The sequence below is a fragment of the Lemur catta genome, chromosome 1 (assembly GCF_020740605.2).
Source record: "Lemur catta isolate mLemCat1 chromosome 1, mLemCat1.pri, whole genome shotgun sequence".
NCBI lineage: Eukaryota > Metazoa > Chordata > Mammalia > Primates > Lemuridae > Lemur > Lemur catta.
Genome location: NC_059128.1, coordinates 136,528,651 through 136,540,505, shown reverse-complemented (window position 1 = coordinate 136,540,505; position 11,855 = coordinate 136,528,651). Strand labels below are relative to the sequence as shown.

The 11,855-nt window shown below is 58.9% G+C and overlaps 1 pseudogene; it reads left to right on the top strand.

Moving 5' to 3' along the window:
* Positions 1-8,218: 8,218 nt before the first annotated feature.
* LOC123626368 lies at positions 8,219-11,360 on the top strand (annotated as a pseudogene).
* Positions 11,361-11,855: the final 495 nt, after the last annotated feature.

The following is an 11,855-nucleotide window of genomic DNA, read 5'->3' as shown; positions in this document are numbered from 1 at the left end:
GGAAGTGTGCAAAAGTGGGTCTTTATCCCTACAAACCCTTTTCTATGCATTTATACACATATCAAAGATATATGCAAATATATCCTTCATAAATCTTGTTGCACTGTTACGCAGATTACATTTTTCATCTCCTGTGGTAGAGTATCTCACCATGTCAGTGTGGGTAAATTTATCTTATGCTTTTAACTGCCCTCTATGTAAGGCTGGTGGTGGGCTACTCTCCGCTCCCTAATGAAAAAGAAGCAGCTCCTCCTATTCCTCAAATACCTGCCTTAAAACTGTAACAAAAAAATTCCTCACTCTTCCTGCCAAAACCTTCCTTCCGGAAAAACTCCCACCCCCCAGCCCTAAAAAACTATATAAACCCACCCAGACTTCTGGGCGGGGTGACTTCCCGGGTCTCTCTCTCTCTCTCTCTTTCGGGGCCCGTGAACCTTGCCCAGGAGCCCCCCAATAAAGCCTCGTTGGTTACCCCTTTCAACTCTGCTCGTCTTTCTCTGGCGCCGGCCACTCTGGTCTTAAAACCTTACAGACACCAAGCAAGAAGTTCAAGCATAGACTAGACTTTCTACCTAAAATGGAAGCAAGTTTCCCATGTGAGATGTAAACTCATCAATACTTCCTGGCAACAGATTTTTACTTACAAAGTAGTAAAAAAGCTGTGTGATTCAGAACTTTAAAACTTAGGCGACTGAGAGAGGCCTGGTCCTCCTGGCCAGTGCTGGCTGGGGGATCCTCAGCCACGGCCAAGAGTGGGCACTGTGGAGGGGAGGGGAGGGACAGGACTCGCACACCTCCCCTGCCCACAAGCTCCTCAGCCCAGGACTAGGGCTAAGCTGAAAGGGCAGCCGGGCTCCAGCTTAGTGCGCCTTGAGGAAAGTCCCAGGGGTCCCCGGCCTGCCTCCTCCCTCTGCAATGAGCTGCACTAATTCATCCCCAAGCCCCTTCCTTCCTCGGCCCCAAGTCTGTGCTCTCCCAGGCCAGGAGGAAAGGGAACCCGCTGCCCCCAAGATCTCATACCTCCTGGCCCCCACAGGCTGTCAAGTCAGCTCCCAGCCCCTGCCCACTATGGGCACAGGCACCTGCACAGCCTGGGAGTCCACGCTGGGCCCCACCCGTGAACGACGACCACGAACGCAGGAGGCTGGGGGCTGAGTGCTGTCCCCGGTTCCCCAAAGGCAGGTGCGTTTTGTTGTGCTTGGGGAGGGGAGAACCCCCACAAAGCGTCTCAGGTCCTCAAGCGTGGGCGGTGGCTGGTGCCAGACGGGCCCAGCGAGGCCCCCTCCGCCAAGTGATTGTTCACCCACCGCCCCAAGCAGGCAAACCACCCGCCGCGCAGGGCTGAAGGAGCCAAAAAATTAACACGCGACCACCAACTCAGGCTGCTCTGACGGAAGAATTTAACTTATAAAATTGTCGAGGCTGCAAACGCTGGGCCTTGAAGAAGAAAACGGGACGGACCCGCGAACAGGCACAGGAGACTTTCCAGGCCCGGGAACGGCCCTCGTGGGACCCTGGCAGGCTCAGTACCGGCGAGCAGAGAGAAACGTGAGGAAACTTGGGTGCTAGAGTCTCCTCCTGACACCGGCAACGCCAGAGTGTCCCCTTCCTGAGTCCCGACCCGCCCGCCACAAGGGGGGGGGCGCGGGGCAACGCAGGGAAGGGGATCCAGGCCGCGTGCTCAGCGCCCCCCTCCGCCCCGCACCCTCCCCGACCACCCGGGGGGACCCCGACGCCGGCGCCACAGCTGGGAGTTGAGCGGCAGCACAACCGGAACCCCCCGCTCGGTCCACCACGTGCACCGACCCGCCAAGATGGGGCGCAGGCCAGGGGCGCCCCGGCACCCCCAGGCTCCAATTCGGGGTATCTCCGGCCACGAAGTCGGGGAGCCGCAGCAGAGGGGTCTCGCCCGTCCCCCGCCTCATATGCGGCGTAACGCGGCCACGAAGACGGGAAGCGGCGGCAGAGGGGTCCCACCCGCCCCCTGCCTCACATTGGGGTACCCCCAGCCACGCAATCAGGAAGCGGCATCGGAGACGCCCAGGGCCCCCCGGGTTCCCATTCCGGGTTCCTCAGACCAGGAAGTCGGGGAGCGGCGGCGGGAGCGCCCGGACGCCCACCAGGCGCCCATTTGGGGTCCCCCCCCCGTGGGGAAGTCGGGAAGCGGCAGCAGAGGAGTCCTGCCCGCCCCCGCCTCATATTCGGGGTTCCTCAGCCAGGAAGTCGGATGCGGCGGTACCCCGGACGCCCCCCGGCTGCCGCCCTGGTCCCGGCGGGAAGAGGCGACGAGTCCGGGCCTGAGTCCGCCCCCCAGGCGGCGTGACCTTGACGGGGCGGCGCCCGGCTCGGCCCGCCCCGGGGGCGGTGTCTGCGGCGGTGCAGGCCCGCGCCCGCCCGTCCTCACCCGATCTCGTCAGCGCCTGAGTTGTTCATGGCAGCGGCGGCGGCGCTCGGCGTTCCCGGGCCTCCTCGCTCGCTCCCGCCTCCGGAAGGTCACCCGCGCCGTCGCCCTCCCCACAGCCGCGGCCCGGATCTGCGCGGCGGCGGCGGCGGCGACCGCGGCCGCGACTGCTGGCTCCTCCCTTCACCGCGCGTCCCCGCGCCGCCGCTCCTGCGCAAGCCCGGGCGCGCTCCCGCACGGGCCTCCGGGGGCGGGGCCAGGGGCGCGCCTTCCGTGCGTGCGTGCGTGCGTGCGCTGGGGCCCGCGCCGGCGCAGTCGCGGCCGTCGCGAGTCGCGCTTCCTCGTCTGCGGCTCCCGGCGCGGCCGCGGGGCACCCTGGGAAGTGAAGTCTCTGCGCCGTCCCCGCCCCCCCCGCGGTGGTGGGTGCGCGCGGGCCGAACCACGTGCGTGCGTGCGTGCGCGTGCTTGCTCCCTTGCGGGCGCCGGCGCGTCCGGCGCTCGGGTCTAGGCACGGGGGGCGCAGGCGCGGCTGCGGCTTCCTTTTTAAATTTTCCCGGGCGGTGTTGGAGGCGCGCGGGGGCCGCTGGGGGCGCTATCTCTGCCCTCGCCCCGCGTGCGCTGAGCCTGGGCCGCGCGCTTGTGTCCCGCGCACTGGCACCCCCCCCTGTCCCCGTTTCACAGACGAAGATCCCGACGGTCAGAGTGGCTGAGTCACTTGTCCAAGGCACACAGTTAGAGGCCGAGCTGGAATCGAATCAAATTAACTAAATTTTAATCAGTTAACTAAATTCAATGACTATGGGAAAATATTATTGACTCCTCCCACCAAGCAAGTACTATGACTATTAATAGCCAAATACTATTTTAGTGCCTTCCCTTAATTGTGTATCTCAGTGGTTCTCATTCCTAGTGATTTTTGTCCCCACACCCCACCCGCACCCCGGGCATATTTGGCAAAGTCTGAAGACAGTTTTGGTTGTCACAACTTGAGGGAGGGGCTGCAACTGACATCGAGTGGGTGGAGACCAGAGATGCTGCTCAACACCGTCCAGTGCGCAGGATGGCCCCCACCACAGAGAATGATACCCGCGTCAACGGCGGGAAGTGGAGAAGCCCACGTCTAAGCTGACAGGAGTAGATGACCTGTGCGGTTTTGTCAGAGGGCGGCACGTGCCGCCTCCTGACTTCCCCTCAATCTCACAGCCCATTGAAACCTGATAATGTAGTCCTCTTTATAAAATCAAATAAGTATGAGGAACTAGGTCACAAATAGTTCAAAACAAAGCACATTTAAAATGAAACGCATCCACTTTACAGTTTGCAGAGCACCTTGCTGTCCTCAAGAGGAGAGTTTCTGTCCTTACTCCCCATTTACAGATGGGAAACGGAGGCCCAGCCAGGGAGAAATGATCCACCCCTGGTGGGTGGCATCAGGCAGGTGCCTGTCCTCCCCTCCAAGGCTGTCCTCACTGCTCTGTCATGTTTTGGAGGTCAAAATGAATCAGTAACAATTTGGGGAGAAGCTGTTGGCTCTGACTTGCGGAGTAGAAGGTGGAAAGAGTGGGGGGTGTGGCCTGCAGGCTGATCTGGGCATCCGGATGAGGTGAGCACAGTGCAGGGCACCTTGGCATTGCCCTTCCAGACTGTGGGCACTCAGCCACCCACGCTGAGGAGCTGATCCCACAAATGCCGCCCACCGTGGGCACAGAGATGTCCCGGGACGACTGCCCTCCCACTTATAGAAGAGCAGAAAATCTGACCCCACCACATATTCATGCGCCAGAAACAGGACAAACGAACAAGGGGTGGATGAGACGCACAAAATGTGATCCAAACAAGGAAGCTGGGTGCAAACTGCTTAAAATAATATATATTTTTAAAATATAGACACCTGCAAGGGATGAAATAACAAACAGCTGTATACCTGCCATTTTAACCATTTTTAAGTGTTCAGATGAAAGGCATTAAGCACATTCACATTGTTGTGCAACCATCGCCACCTCCATTGCCAGAACTTTCTCATCTTCCCAAACTGACTCTCTGTCCCCATGAAACACTAACTCCTCACCACCTCCCCAGCCCCTGGCACCCACCATCCTACTTTCTGTCTCTGTGACTGTGACGCCTCTAGGGACCTCCTGTGAGTAGAATCACACAGGATTTGTCCTTCTGTGTCTGGCGTCTCTCACTGAGCACGATGTCCTCAAGGTCCATCCACGCTGTAGCCTGTGTCAGAATTCCTTTCCTTCTTAAGGCTGAATAATACAGTTGACCCTTGAACAACACAGGAGTTGGGGCAGCAACCCTCTGCAGTCAAAATCCACATACAGAGCTGGGCACGGTGGCTCATGCCTGTAATCCTAGCACTCTGGGAGGCTGAGGCAGGAAGATCACTTGAGCTCAGGAGTTTGAGACCAGCCTGAGCAAGAGTGAGGCCCCCTTGGCCAGGTGAGGTGGCTCACGCCTGTAATCCTAACACTCTGGGAGGCTGAGGTGGGAGGATTGCTCGAGGCCAGGAGTTCGAGACCAGCCTGAGCAAGAGTGAGGCCCCCTTGGCCAGGTGAGGTGGCTCACGCCTGTAATCCTAACACTCTGGGAGGTCGAGGTGGGAGGATTGCTCGAGGTCAGGAGTTCGAGACCAGCCTGGGCAAGAGCAAGACCCCTTCTCTACTAAAAATAGAAAGAAATTATCTGGCCAACTAAAAATATATATAGAAAAAATTAGCTGGGCATGGTGGTACATGCCTGTAGTCCCAGCTACTTGGGAGGCTGAGGCAAGAGGATCGTTTGAGCCCAGGAGTTGGAGGCTGCAGTGAGATATGGTCACACCACCACATTCCAGCCTGGCAACAGAGCGAGACTATGTCTCAAAAAAAAAAAAAACTGAGTTACCAATAAATAAATGAATAATCCACACACATGTATCTTGTAGACAACATAGTAAAACAAACAAACAAAAAATCCACATGTATCTTTTCACTCCCCCCAAACTTAACTACTAGCAGCCCCCTCGTGACCAGAAGAAGCCTTACTGACAACGTAAACGGTTGGTGAACACAGATTTTGCATGTTATATGTGTTATATACTGTGCTCTTACAACAAAATAAACTGCAGAAAAGAAAATGCTATTAAGAAAACCATAAGAGGTTGGGCACGGTGGCTCACGCCTGTAATCCTAGCACTCTGGGAGGCCAAGGCGGGCGGATCGTTTGAGCTCAGGAGTTCAAGACCAGCCTGAGCAAGAGCGAGACCCTGTCTCTATGAAAAAAATAGAAAGAAATTATCTGGACAGCTAAAAATATATAGAAAAAGTTAGCTGGGCATGGTGGCACATGCCTGTAGTCCCAGCTACTCGGGAGGCTGAGGCAGAAGGATTGTTTGAGCCCAGGAATTTGAGGTTGCTGTGAGCTAGGCTGACGCCACGGCACTTTAGCTTGGGCAACAGAGTGAGACTCTGTCTAAAAAAAATAAAGACAAAAAGAAAGAAAAGAAAAGAAAAGAAAAGAAAAGAAAAGAAAAGAAAAGAAAAGAAAAGAAAAGAAAAGGAAGGAAGGAAGGAGAAAGAAAGAAAACCATAAGGCAGAGAAAATAGTTTCAGTGTTCACAAAGTGGAAGTGGGTCGTCCTAAAGGTCACCATCATCCTTGTGGTCCACATTGAGGAGCAAGAGGAGGGTGGGTCTTGCTGTCTCCGGCGTGGCAGAGGCAGAAGAAAATCCAAAAAGAAGTGGACCCGCACAGTTGAAACCCGAGTTTGCTCAGGGTTAACTGTATCCCACTATGTGGATGGACCACATGGTGTTTACCAATTCACCCAACGACAGACACTGGGCTGCTTCCTCCTTTTGGCTGTTGTGAATCATGCTGCTGTGAATATGGGTGTCTAAATATTAATTCCTGTTTGTTCCCTTTATATTTAAAAATTATAGCTGGGCATGGTGGCTCGCACCTTTAGTCTGAGGAGGCCGAGGCAAGAGGATCACTTGAGGCCAGGAGTTGGAGACCAGCCAGCGCAAGATAGTGAGACCCTGTCTTCTTTTTAATAAAAAAATTATAACTATATATACTATTATAATATGCACAGAAAAAATACAGCAACATTGTCATTGATAAAACGGATATCCAGGTATGGGGTGGGGATCACAGGGACATTGTTCTGTCACAGCCACCATGGCCACCTGCCATTCCGTTATTCGGTTATTATTTAGTGGCCAGGTGCCCAGCAGACTCTGAGCTCCAGGAGGGTTGGAGGTGTATCTCTCTTGGTCACTGCTGGGACAGTACAAAGCTCAAGGCCTGCTGGAAGGACGGTGCCCAGCATGTGTTTGATGAATGCACGATGTTCACTTCCCATGACCCACTGCTCGGTAACGGAGGCTGGCAAACTTCCTCTGTAAAGGGTCAGGACATAAATATTTTTGGCTTTCCTGACCATAAGGTCGCTGTGACAACCGCTCCATGGTGCTCTTGTAGCTGGAAAGCATCAGAGAGGGTATGTAGACAAGTGGGTATGACCATGTGCCAATAAAACTTTATTTAAAAATAAGGAACTGGCCAGGCCTGGTGGCTCACGCTTGTAATGCCCCCACTTTAGGTGGTCAGAGTGGAAGGTTCACTTGAGGCTGGGAGTTCAAGACCAACCTTGGCAACATAGTGACACCCTGATCTCTACAAAAAAACACTAAAAATTAGCTGGGTGTGACAGTGTATGCCTGTAGTCTCAGCTACTCAGGAGGCTAAGGCAGACATTTGCAGTTCCATTTTCCTTTCTTTTTCTAAGACAGGGTCTCACTCTGTCACCCAGGCTAGAGTGCAGTGGTGTCATCATAGCTCACTGCAACCTCAAACTCCTGGGCTCAAGCGATCCTCCTGACTCAGCCTCCCAGGTAGCTGGGACTACAGGCATGCGCCACCATGCCCAGCCTGTTACCTTTCCAACCAGAAAAATATTTCCTTTATTTTTTTTCTTAAAGAGTGTGGTCCTGGGCTGGGACCGGTGGCTGACACCTGTCATCCCAGCACTTTGGGAGGTTGCGGCAGGAGTATCACTTGACCCCAGGATTTCAAGGTTATGTTGAGCTCTGATTGCACCGCTGCAGTCCAGCAGTGTGTGTGATTCTGGAGTCAGATACACCCCATCTCCATCCCCTGCGCCACTGATTTGCTGTGCGCCCTGGAGGAAGCCGCTTGCCCTCTCTTAGTCCAGGTCTGCAGGCTGGGAAGTACCAGCAATAACAAGTGCTCGGTTCACACAGGCGGAGCCAATGGATGTTGTGCTTCATTCATTCGCTGACATTAGGAGGGGCGAGAGTGGCCACCCACTTAGAGGAGAAAGCTGAGGCTGGAAGGTAAATCCTGTGGCTGCACTGCCCACCTGATGGCACTGTGCCCTTGGCCACTGTCGGGGATGGAGCCCAGGTTACACCTAGGTGACCACTGCGAGGCCACAGCTTGGCCAGAAACTGGGAGGCCTCTTATCTCCCGGGGCACCGGAGCCACAGGGGAAGCCTCCCGCTCAGGGGACTACGAGGTGGAAGAAGGGTCCTCTCCTCTCAGGGTCCGTGTGGTCAGCAGCAATTAAGGTGGCCTCCAATAGTCCCTATGTCTCTAGCACTCTGCTGGCTCGCTTCCCGCGGCGCGGGGCTGCTGTGCCCGTTTCAGGGCCCAGAAGGGAGGGGGCGTTGGCGGGGCTCCGGGACCCCACTCTCGCCCGCCGTCTACGCGGCCGCCACTAGAGGCAACCGGGGCCGCAGCGCAGGTCCGCCTCGGTCCGCCCCTGCCCCGCCCCAGCCCGCCCCCCGGCCCCCCGGCCCAGAAGGCTCTGCAGGACCCGCCCGCACGCCGATCCGAGTCGGGACGCGCCGTCCAGCTGCACCATGAGCGACAGCTCCGCGCCCCCCATCTTCGCGCCCGGCGAGAACTGCAGCCCCGCGTGGCAGGCGGCGCCCGCGGCCTACGGCGCGGCGGACACGCACTTGCGCATCCTGGGCAAGCCGGTGATGGAGCGCTGGGAGGCCCCCTACATGCACTCGCTGGCGGCCGCCGCCACCTCCCGAGGTAGCCGGCCGGGCGGCGGGCCCAGGTCTCCAGAGCGCCCTGCAGGCGGCGCGCACCAGCCTCGCGCTCCTCGCCCGGGGGACAGCGCGGCCCTGGAGGGAGAGCTGCGGGCGCGGGGCCTGCACACATTAGGCGCCCCCGAAGTACCGGGAACTTCCTCTCCGGGGAAGCGAGGCCCCCGCTCTCCGAATGGGACCGGCTGGGTGCTCAGACGTCAGACCCTGGTAGAATCAGCCGCCGGCTCCCCGTCTGAGGTCGGGGCAGGGCCATGGCCAGGGTGGGAGCCTGCCCAGCGTGTCCCGCGCCGGCCGGCCCCGCCCCTCTTGCGCTAAGAATAGCCGCATGAAAGCTGAGCGCAGGGAGACGTTTGTCCCCAGGGTGGCCCGATCCCGAGGGGTGCAGGGGCTCCCCAGCCCCAAACAGACCCCTCCCTGGGCCGAGCCTCAGCATTCCCACTTGGCAAATAGGCACATCCAGGGTCAGGTGCAAGCTGGGACAGAGAAAGTCCCCGTCTGTGGTCCAGGGAGGACCCGCCCCTCCCCGAGACCGTTTCAAGGTTTGCCTTTACCGGCAGGGATAGAGGGCACAGAAAAGTAACCAAGTCAAGAGATAAGGGCCACCAGCAGGAACAGCACGGGCCAGGGCTCAAAGTCCAAGGCTCTGACCCCCCCCACCCCCACCCCCATCTGGAGCTGGGACCAAACGCTGCTGTCCTCCAGCCACCCTGGCTGGCCGCTGCCCAGGGCCCACGCGCTCCTGCTTGGCGCTGCTGTGTTCTGTCTGCCTCCGCCGGTGCTGGCCCAGCCGCCCTCCGGTCCTTGTGGCAAATGTGACTCACAACCAGGGCCCAGCCCTGCAGCCCCGCCTCCAGGCAGCCTCCCATCCCAGGCTTAGCATGTGATGCTGGCACCCTCTGTCTGCCATGGGCCGTGTCCTGGAGGTGGGCTTCGGCATGGCCATCGCAGCCTCCAAGGTGCAGGAGGCCCCCATCCAGGAGCACTGGATCATCGAGTGCAATGATGGCGTCTTTCAGTGGCTCCAGGACTGGGCCTGGCAGCAGCCACAAAAGGCAGCCCCCTCCTTGGGCCCAAGGCCCTGGACCCCAGACCCGGTTGGGGGTCTGGGGCAGCCACAGACTTGGGAGATGTAGTCTTCTCCCTGGGGAGTCTCTCTGTCCCTCTCTTTCTGCAGGAGTGAGATCCTGGGGACCACTCTGACCCTCAGTCTTCTCTTTTCTTCCTCTCCTCTCCAAGGTCATCCCTTGAAAGGCCTGTGGGAGGAGGTGGCACCCACTCTGCCAGACGGTCACTTTGATGATGAGGGGGACCTATCACAGGGATATGCTGGCCCTCCCATTCTTATCCAGCCCCCTCCTTTGCTCGCAGAGGGACCTTCTAAAGAATACAAGCCTCTGATCTGTCCTCAGCGGGGTAGGGGTGACAGAGCTCGGGTGGGTGAGGACACGTGAGGATGCATGTTGAAGGCCTGGCGTGTGGCAGGTGATGGACACAATGCGTAGACCTCAGAGTGCGGCCTCTGAGGTTCTCGAGCGCACATTGCCTTTACCCGTCCTGGTGGGGGGAGTCTCGGCCAGGCTGCCTGGCCCAGCCCTGAGCTGTGGCTTCTACCCCCGAGCAGGGATCTTATATGACACGTACCCATTGTCGGAGGAGATCTGGCACACGCACCAGTTCAGCTTCATCAAGGTGGGGCTTGGTCAGTGGTCAGCGCTGTGGCCCTGGCCCTCAGCGGGGTGGGGTGCCAAGTAGGGCATGTGTCGTCCTCCCACTTTTGTCCCTGACTTGCTGGGATACAGGAAGCCCTCCCCCTGGCCTCCCGCCTGACCCGCGTCTGTCCCCCCAGAACCACGCCTTTCGCCTGCTCAAGCCAGGGGGCGTCTTCACCTACTGCAACCTGACCTCCTGGGGGGAGCTGATGAAGTCCAAGTACTCGGACATCACCACCATGTTCCAGGTGCCACCTCCTGGGGTCCTCCCCCACCCCGGCAGTGGCCTGGGGCCAGCTGGGGAGGGGCCACAGGCCTCAGGGGCTGGTCCCTTGGCTGGGCTGGACCATGTGGAGAGTCTCCATTTAGGAATCGGGCAGGGCCCTCCCTAACTCACCCACCTCCCATGGCTCCCCAGGGCCCTCCCTCTGGCCCCCTGTACCCAGGATGTGCCCTCACTGGCTGAGCTGTGCCTCTCCCAGAGCCTCTGCAGAGCCTGCCCTCTGCCCAGCAAGGTGGCGCGGGGAGCCACCCTCCGAAGCCAAGCTCCATGCAGAGCCCTGTGCTGCGCGGAGCCCACGCATTCTTTCCCATTATGACCCTCTGGTCTGCCCACTGCCCTGGTGAGGACGTGGGGAAATGCAGGTGCCCCGTGGTGGGCTTGAGTCTTGGGGACCCGGTCTGGGGCTGGTGCTCCAGGACGGCTGGGACATTCCTGTCCACACCCGGCCAGCCCAGGGTCTTGGTTCTTGTAAACGCTCTCCGATGAGGCGTGGGCACCAGGTGCAGTGTGAATGCCTCCGGCCCTCAGAGGTGACCTGGCTGCCCTCCCACCAGGAGACGCAAGTGCCTGCACTGCTGGATGCGGCTTCCGGAGCGAGGACATCCGCGCGGAGGTGATGGCACTGCTACCGCCGGCCGACTGCCGCTGCTACACCTTCCCTGAGATGATCACGCCCCTGGTCACCAAGCACTGAGCCCACCACCCTGGGGTCTCTGGAGTTCTGGACAACCCCCGCCGCCCCCACTCAGTGCCTTGGTGGACAGGCAGCCAGGCCCTGGCCTCTTGCAGCCCCAGGCCGTGTCACTGCAGGGAAGGCTGCCACCACCCTCCCGGGGCCTCAAGGGTGAAATAAATGCTGCTGCTGGGCGTGGCCCATCAGTAGTGAGTGTGCAACTGCTGCTAGTCACTCCTCCTCCGGCTCAGACAGGCAGAAATCTGTCCAAGGGGCTTGGGGAGGAGGTGGGCATTTCCCTCCAGGGTTCTGGGCCCTGGCCACCCCCATCTTCCCATGGTGAACATGGCCAGGCGATGGCCACCTCCTCCCAGATAGCCATGACAGAGTCAGAGATGAAACCACCTGTCTGCTTGCAGTGGGTGTTCGGGGAGGGTCCGGGGACGGCAGCGCCAAGGCGAGTGGGAGTCAGACAATCCACTGGGACCTTCAGCACCAGAGCAGCAGGGCACCACCTGAGCCCCCATGGCCAGGGCACTACCCATTTCAAAGTCATTTCCTCTCCTCGCCCACTGGAGCCAGGCGCAGCGTGGCCCTGCCCCAGGGAGCACCCTGGCTGCGGCCTGCCCCATGCCCTGGTGCCCTGCTGGCTGCCTGGTGCAGGCTGCTCCCTCTGCACCTCCACCGACCCACCCTCACCCTGCGGTTCTGCATTT